The following is an 8,717-nucleotide window of genomic DNA, read 5'->3' as shown; positions in this document are numbered from 1 at the left end:
TAGAAATTATAAAAGGTATTTATTTAATTGTTTTAGCCACTATTATATTCACAAAAGGGCATTTAAATACGTTACAAGTGTGTTGGGTCACCACCATAATTAGTTATGGAATATTTTCCACACTTTGAACATTTTATTTTGCATGTTTGAGAAATTTGAATTTTGGACTTTAATTGATTTTGAATTTGAATTATGATTTGGATCAAGTGAGGATTAGCAACAGTAATGTGATGACATGGCACCATTAATGAGGGATTATTGTAGCTTAATTATCCGGGCGTTACAGCCCAGCCCTACCGTCGTAGTTCTTGTGTTTTGCTTATCCCGTGGTAGTACCAGTGGGATGGGCGGTAGTACCGCTTCGGCTGCTCTACCATCCCGAGGTTCCTCGTTGTTTCCTTTATTTTCCTGTATCTACCGCCCGAGCGGTAGTACCGCTTGTGTGCGGGCTGAGCACGTAACGATTGGATTCGGGAGGTCCTATAAAAGGGGTTCTTCTTCCCCATTAGACCTTATCTCTTGAGCTCGTGTTCTTCCTTCATTGTTGACCTTCTTTGAGCTTGCTATTTCTCAATCCCTCCAATGATTCTTGCTAGTTCTTGAGGGAAAAGAGAGAGAAGATCTAGATCCACATTTCCACCAACCACTTTTTCTCCTCTATGTGAGGGGAAACCCTTGGATCTAAATCTTGTTGTTCTTTGAGTTCTCTTCTTTGTTCTTCCTCTCATTTTCCTCCATAGCATTTGTTGTTGTGGTGGGATTTGGGAGATAAGGATTTGGGCACTCTGTGTGCCCTTGGCATTGTATTTGGTGCATCGGTTTGAGTTCTTCATGGTGATACGTGGAAGTTACAAGTTGAGTAGCTTATTACTCTTGGGTGCTTGGTACCCTTGTGTTTGTTCCTCTTGGGTGCTTGGGCGCCCTAGACGGTTGGTGGAGTTCAGAGCTCAATCATTGTGGTGTAAAGCTCCGGGCAAGCGTCGGGGTCTCCAATTAGGTTGTGGAGATCGCCCCGAGCAATTTGATGGGTTTCGGTGACCGCCCCAAGAGTTGCCAAAGTGTACAAGTTCGGTTACCGTCCCCAAGGGTTGCCAAAAGTGTACGGGTTCGGTAACTTCCCTTAAAGGTCCCTTAGTGAAATCATGGCATCTTGCATTGTGCTAGGGTGTGAGGAGATTACGGTGGCCCTCAGGGGCGGAGCCAGGACAAAAAGCGAGAGGGGGCAAAGAGGTATACGTTTTTTTTCAGATTTATGTACTATTTACGAACTAATGTGTAGATCATTTAAAAAAATCTGTGAAATAAGCAAAATCGTATATTTTCTTGTAAGATAATCATCACACACATAACTTATGACAAGTTCGGCGCCAAAAAATTCTTAAAAAAAGTTCAGTGCAGAAATAATGGTAAACTAACCAGTTAACACAGAATAACTTGAGAAGTATGAATGTCGTTCCTTTTTGTTGGTATATGTCATTGATTTCTAGCCTTCAAGCTGCATGATAAAAAAACATTTTTAAATATAGAAAGAATGTAAATAATGGCAGATAAAAATATAATCTTGAGCACATTACCTCCAGAACTGAATCTAGGGTTTGATGAGTGGTTAAATATATTCATACGAAAGTTATTATATGAAGCTAGATTGAATCACCCTAATTACCAGTTTGTACCTTTTAATCATGTAACTAGAATAGACTAATAATATGAAAATTAGAAAGAGAAAGATCAGAACTGAACCTAGGGCTTGATGAGTGGCCCGTGTCTTTTTTCCCTTAGGAACGGCGACCCAAACGGCGACCCGACCGGGCCAGCTGGTGTGTACGTGCAGATCGAGGTTGAAAGTCTGAGGGGCGGCCGGCGGCCTGTAGGCGCCGCTTAGAGCCGCAGGCAGGGCGGCGGCGGCTTCGCTTCGGCAGTCGTGCGAGAAGCAGATTAAACATCTGTAGTTCTAAAATAATGCAATATGTGCTATTCGTGCAAATGATGAATGAAAACGTGATTTGTGTAGTGTGCAAGGATTGCATCTAAGATGGTAAGTACAATATTTTGCAAAATATTCCTGGAATAACAAGTTAATTATTTCAAGTGCATGATTTCACCATTTACGCAAAACGAAGTGATGATTTGGATAGTTTACACGAAATGTACCAAAAAACATTCCCACAACAACGTGTGGGGATTCATCTAGTTTAACTAAAATCAACAACCATTTCTTTAAATTAGAAAGGTGCTTCGTCTCTGCACTTGAAAACCTTCATAGCATATGAGATTTAGATAGATACACAAAATGAGTGTGCTCATGTCCTTGCATGTTGGAAACAAGCATCGACAACATTTACACTCTTGTAGAGGAAATAGTGTTTGGGCAATCAACAACCACTCACATGATCTCCTCTACTTTGGATCCAAAAAGAAAAGGAAGATTGAATGGAACTGAAACTCACAAATAGGTAGACATGCTTTCAATCTGTTGGCTAGAATTTGACAAATGCACTTGTCAGGAGTACTCTATCAATTATCTCTCATCTTCTCAAGATTAAGCACTTAAGCTGAGGCGAAGAAACGAAGCAAGACGATGCCATTTTTGAGCATGCTCTTGGTTGTCACCAATGAACCTACAACATCCATCACACCCATTATAAAGATGATGACACACAAACACATGCACAAGTATTATTGTGAAACCTGACCAACTTTGAAAGCATGATCCTCTGTCCCCACTTTATACTGATTCTCACCTTTTCACCATTCTTTTAATACACAGTGAGACAAAACTTACATGTGTGTGAGAAAAAAAAAACACTTTATAATGTGACCATCCACATTGTCATCTTTGGTTAGAACTTAAGGTCCTTTGAGTATCAGGTCCAGCTTGCCCACAGAAAAAGCTATCTTAAAAATCTCCAAAAGCTGTCCAAAAGAAAAGGAATGATCTCACAAAAAAAATGAAACATTGGTGTTAATTTTTTAGAAGGATACATGCATCTTATCGATGCCAATTTGAAAAACTGATTTACAAAAGTACCTTTCATGTGTACAAAACGCTGAAGAATTTGAACATGAGCAGCCTGATACAGTACAGTAAGAAAAGCGAGCACTAACAATTCACAAAAGTACACTTTCCTATACACACTCTGTTGCGGGTTAATAAAAAACAGAATATACTCAGCTGTGGGATCGATCTTCAAATTACCTTCAAATGGTTACAGCCTAAAGAAGCTAGAACAACTAATCTAGTACTGCTATTGTGTAAAAAATTTAACCATCACAAGCTAGAACAACCCATCTAGCTTAAGAAACCTACACAATTAATAATTTCATACGCTCATAGTAATCATCCATAGCCAGTAATTCTTCCTTTGCGTACCTGCATTACCACTGAAGTAAACTGTAGCTAATAGTTAGAAAGTTAGACCAAATTAGGAATCACCATTACAAAGTATATATAACCGATTATTGGCACTGGAACATTCATCAGGTGGAACCTAAAGAAGCACCACCATAGAAATTTCTAATAGCAAGGAATATTTCCATTCTTGGTCAGTGAATCACATACAGATGGCATCAAACCAATTGAAAAGTGTAAATAGGTATACCTAAAGCATTCTTTTGTTTGCCAGCACCAATGCTTCCTCAAAGCGCCTGCTGACTGTTGTCCCTCAAATATCAAATGATTGGTTTGCTACCTGTTGGAGCAGCAATTTCTGCAAAATCGACAGCACCAGATGCAAACACTCCATTAGCCTTTAAATCCAAATTGAAAAAAAAATAGTGAATCAATCCAACCAAGCAAGGTAGGACAAGCCAAGACGTACAAGGTTCACGGCAAGCTGTGCGCCCGGAATCCTTCCAGCTGCCTGAGTGCTTGCTTATGTAGCCGGCCAGAAGGTTCAGACCAACGTCTACGTGGTAAAATCAATCAGCAGCTTGCTTAGCTTGTAGTTGTACGTACACAGTGCTGCTCTGGGGAAGATCCAAGCCAAGTGCCTCACATCTAACATACCCAGGCATATGGAGGGCGCGAACTGGCGGGATGCAGACACCATGGTCGCCCACGTGATGCCGTCCTTGAAGGGAATTTTCCGTCGAACACCTCGCGTAGGCGAGCAGCGGCGGGTAGGCTAGCTGCGGGGGTAGGCGAGCAGTAGCGTAGCAGCTGCGAGTAAAAAAACATTTAGGCTACATCTGGAGCTATCTATGTATGTCCAAATTTTCATCCAGCAACGGTAAGTACAAAGATGCACAGAATATGAATCGATTGTACTCCCTCCATCCCATAATATAAGATCTTATTACACCCAATTTGTGAGCAAAATGAATGTAATAAGATGTTATATTATGGGACGGAGGGAGTACTTTCATTTGGACGCTGATATAACTGTCAAATACTTTAAAAAAATTGGAATAGAGGGAACCCTCAAGTCCAGAATTCAGCAAGAACTGCACAATGTTCACAAATGTACGTTAGTTCTGGATCACTCTTCAATGAAGCCTGCTCCTTGACTGATTTATGTGCACATAGCCACCTAGTGCAACGCATAGAATAGACAGCTTCCTTAAATCAGAGAGATAAAAGATCTACTTGAAGAAGAAAATATAGGTACTCCCTCCGTAAAGAAATATAAGAGTGTTTACACTACTTGAGTGATCTAAACGCTCTTACATTTGTTTACGGAGGAAGTACAGTTTACACTCTTTGTAGATCCCTCTTTCCTCATGATGGCGTGTAGATTTCTTCCACGGACTCTCGGTAAACTCTCCATTTCATGTGATTCAGATTGAAGGGGAACCTGTCAAACATTTGCTTAGAAGCTGAAATCAGTATGCACTTCCATTTAATTCTAAAAGAACCGGTAATTGTAAGCTGTAATTGTGTGGTGGCATCTAGGGTGAGCGTGTAAAATAAAATAATATACCTTTTGGACACTGTCAATTCAAAGTGCAGAACAACAAAGTGAGTAGAAATCTGTGGAATTGATGGCAATATATTCAATGAAAGTGCAGTTTCAATATGAAAAGACATCTGGGCACTTTGAAGATTGTTCAGTTTATGAAACCGCAACAAGATATATCATGGCAAAAACTTTTATATTGTCAGAGAGGATACAACAGCCATGCATCTTTGAAGAAAGTTCACAATCAAGAGGTCCCAAAACTTCCTTCAACACTCTCTTTCTAGTTGCAGACAAAAGTACACTTGAGTGATGATCCAGGAGTAGGGGCACTGTAGCTAGCAGTGCCACCCACTGCCAGTTTCAGGAGTTCTTATTTTCTCGGATGATATCCACTGTAATCTTGCACGTGAAAATTCACGTGTATAAAAAAGATAGTCCAACAGTAGCAGTCAAAAATACTGCAAACGAACTTATACGTGAATTAAGTTTCAGAAAAGCTATTATTTACAACATCTGTTTTTCAATGTACCTAAGCATGTCTCTGTACAAAAGTTTTAAAAAATGGTCATTCTTATTGTTCTGAGCTGCTGCTGGCCATACTTCAAAATAAGGTATGCCACATATACATGTGTTCATAACTTTCCTTCAAAATCTCATTAATGAATAAGTGTATCAGAAGATAACATAACACTCCTTTGGTTAAATCAACGCATCCAGAACACATATATGCTAGCAGAAAAAATTGCAGATTGTCATAACCTTGATCTCATATGAAGTAACATCAGTAGAAAACGAATAAAATCTTAAATAGCTTGTACATTAGGAGAAGGCAAATAGATATGCCGTGTCCAACTGTCCAGAAGAACGAACATGGTCATCAGGGGAAAAGAAGAAATATACAACACTGGTTCGCTGTTTCCTAATCAAACATATGGTTGGCTTATCTGGATAATCCAAATTGGTGTTGCTTGCCAGTAAAATTCGGGGCCGGGATACTCTGCATAAATGTGATCGATCTTGTGCCTCATTTGCACAAAAGGGTAAGAAAAACATTTAAAGCACAAATCCTAGTAACCTATGGGTTATAACAATTAACCCATAGTAAAGAAAATATGTAGACGCATTATCAACGGCTACAACCAGAACTAAACGATCATTACATTTAAAGGGTCGAGGTCATACTGTTTTCGAAAGTTCAGTGCCCAAGTCCACAATGCGAAGACATAGAGGATTTACTTCAGTTTGTAGCAGAAGCTCAATAATTTAGAATCGTCAGCCTGCATATATCAAAAACAAAGCTAGGGAAATACTTTTGTGATTTGAAAAACTGATATCATATAGAAGAAACAACAGAAGTTGTACCAAATCATTGGTTTGGTTAAGAAATCAGCAAACACATAACACTGGCATTGGTTCGCCATGAACTGAAAGAGGTACTATTCTTCTTCCTTTTACCTTTTCCTTTCTAGAATAAATAATCTTGGTCTAGACATTTTTTTTACATAACCACAGCAATAGGAAATTATAGAAACTGAATCATGTAGGAAAGTTGCATATTCTTTGAATATCATGCAACGTTTTCCTCACCAGAGAAGAGGTGAAGAAGCTGTTGCCAACCAGAGTGCCCATGGCGGCTCTCTGGGAAATTCGTACAGGCACACAACGTAAGAAGCATAGTAATAGGATAGGAGTGGCCGATAATTAAATATGACCACTATCATGTGCATTGGCAGGATCAAAATATGATTTCAGTCAATCCTATCCATTTGTTTCCATTATTTCTGAAGCGGTCAATAAAGCTCAAGCCCTTAATGCGAAAACAATGGAAGATCTGTTTATGCATTTCTTTATCCTTTAAGAGAACACTTCTAGTGTGTTCTGTTGCTTCGCAACGGTAAGCAACAGTAATTGAACTCAGCAGTAAGGAGGTAAAAAGATTATCTTCTCGATGAGACCAAGCCATAGCAGAATGAATAAGATCTCCAAAACCCAACAAATCGTAAACGAATTTAAAGAACTCATAAGTGAACCACGGAGATATAAATGGGATATGTAATCACCTTGAACTGTAAAAGATCTTACAGGATTTGGAGAGTAAAAGGAACTTACAAATGATTGGCTACAATCAAGCATTGGTGGGGGAGCAACAGTCTCTGGGTTCCCCATAGATAAAAGCGGCTTTACATGTGCTGATCATTGTCATTGTCTGAAACACAAAGGGTGTTACTGTTAGCATGAAGATATAATCGCATCAATTCACCTCACTGTAAATGGGGCTTGGGCGACGTGAACATCATCAGAGAAAAGAGCCACTAATAAAGCAAAAGACCTACCAGAAGTTCTAGTTTACAGAGATAATCTTCTCTTCATCTTTTGAGAAAACACAAATGACGAGTTTAGGCATTGGTAAGAAGCATAGTAATAGGATAGGAGTGACCGATATATTGCGCATCTGTTATCACCTAGTTGCTCAATCCCTTTGGTGGAAAGTGTAAAAGAAACTTACTTGCATTAGGCCGTCGGGAAGCAGAAAAGGAACGGCGGGCGGCGGGGCGGACGCCAAGCTGGGCGGTCGGGCGGCTTCGGCGGCGGGCTAAGGGCGCGGCGGCTCCCGCGGGGCGACCCGCAGCGACCTGCGGCAGCGGCTCCCGCGGCGAAGGGCACGGCTGCGGGAGGCGGCGAAGGGCGCAGCGGGCGGCACGAGGCTGCGGGAGGAACGACGGGGCGGCGACGGTGCGAGACGAGGAGGATAGGGCGAGAGGTCGTGCGGTCGTGCGGGCAGCGGTTTTTGTTTTAAGGCGGGGCAGGTTAGCGATCCATGGATTAGCTTAAAACTAGTAAGCGTGCACGTGCAAATGCACGTCTCGACTAATATACAAGTATATGTGAGAATAACATGCATACAAAAATAGTTTGATTGTACCAAAAAATATTACAAATCAATACTGGTACAATTTGCATATATAGCCTTTTTTTTATTTAGAGATAGAAGACAAACACATCAATTTTTGTGGCCATTCCCTTGTGAACACTAAAGGAGGTGTTTATCTTTAACAAACAAAGCAGTGTGCTCTTTTTCTGTTATGAAATAGAACTGTAATGGAACTAACAGTAGGTGATTGCATTGATCTTGAGTTTGGGACAACCAAATAACCAACTGCAGGCTATCAAAAGCGCATCTAAATGATAGCTCTATTCAATTTTAAATTCAGTAGCACAAGCATAACCTCTACAGACGTTGAGACAAAAAACTGGTGTGTAGAAAATAAATTCAGACAAACATCACAATGTTTCCTTCTTGTGTTTTTACCTGCAGTGTTCTTTTTGCTAAACAATGCTTTGACGAGGTCACCTTTAAATCTTTTGAATCACGAGCACCCAGCTATGACAAGACATAGCCAACAAACTAACTGTTCCCAGATTTTCATCCATGCATGATGTCCACAAACATTTGATGTATATGCTACTTTCAAGACCTGAAAGTTGGACTCGGAGATTGTTAAAATGTTTAGGATTAAATGCTAATCTTGATCAGAGGCAAAAAACAAACAAAGAAATAGAAATACAATTTAGAGTATGAACTAACCTCCTCCCATCAGGATTAAATGCTAATTCATTGATTGGTCCAAAATGTCCTTTAACACCACCAATCTCTTCTTCTAAAATCTGAAATTCACAACAAAATCATGTCACAGAAATTGACAATACCTTGATGCATTCAAATTCAAATTAGAAGAATCACGACAAAATTGTTAGACCACAGTTCTATATTATTTTCTCTGTTTATCACACCCAAAATGGGTTTTAGTTTATATAAAC

At 40.0% G+C, this 8,717-nt stretch overlaps 1 long non-coding RNA gene across 3 annotated transcripts; it reads right to left on the bottom strand.

Annotated features, from left to right (window-relative positions):
* Positions 1-2,664: 2,664 nt before the first annotated feature.
* On the bottom strand, positions 2,665-7,683 carry LOC123157478 (uncharacterized). Of its 3 annotated transcripts, none has more exons than XR_006479001.1 (4): positions 7,405-7,683; positions 4,007-7,104; positions 3,819-3,905; positions 2,665-3,707 (listed from the first exon to the last, which is right to left on the bottom strand). It is a non-coding gene; the product is annotated as an uncharacterized lncRNA (long non-coding RNA). The 3 variants fall into 3 exon arrangements; XR_006479002.1 differs by having other exon boundaries at positions 3,819-6,175; positions 7,008-7,104; XR_006479000.1 differs by having other exon boundaries at positions 3,819-7,104.
* Between the last annotated feature and the right edge of the window lie 1,034 nt (positions 7,684-8,717).

This window comes from Triticum aestivum, chromosome 7B, assembly GCF_018294505.1.
Source record: "Triticum aestivum cultivar Chinese Spring chromosome 7B, IWGSC CS RefSeq v2.1, whole genome shotgun sequence".
Lineage (NCBI taxonomy): Eukaryota > Viridiplantae > Streptophyta > Magnoliopsida > Poales > Poaceae > Triticum > Triticum aestivum.
This window is presented reverse-complemented; position numbering and strand designations above follow the sequence as displayed.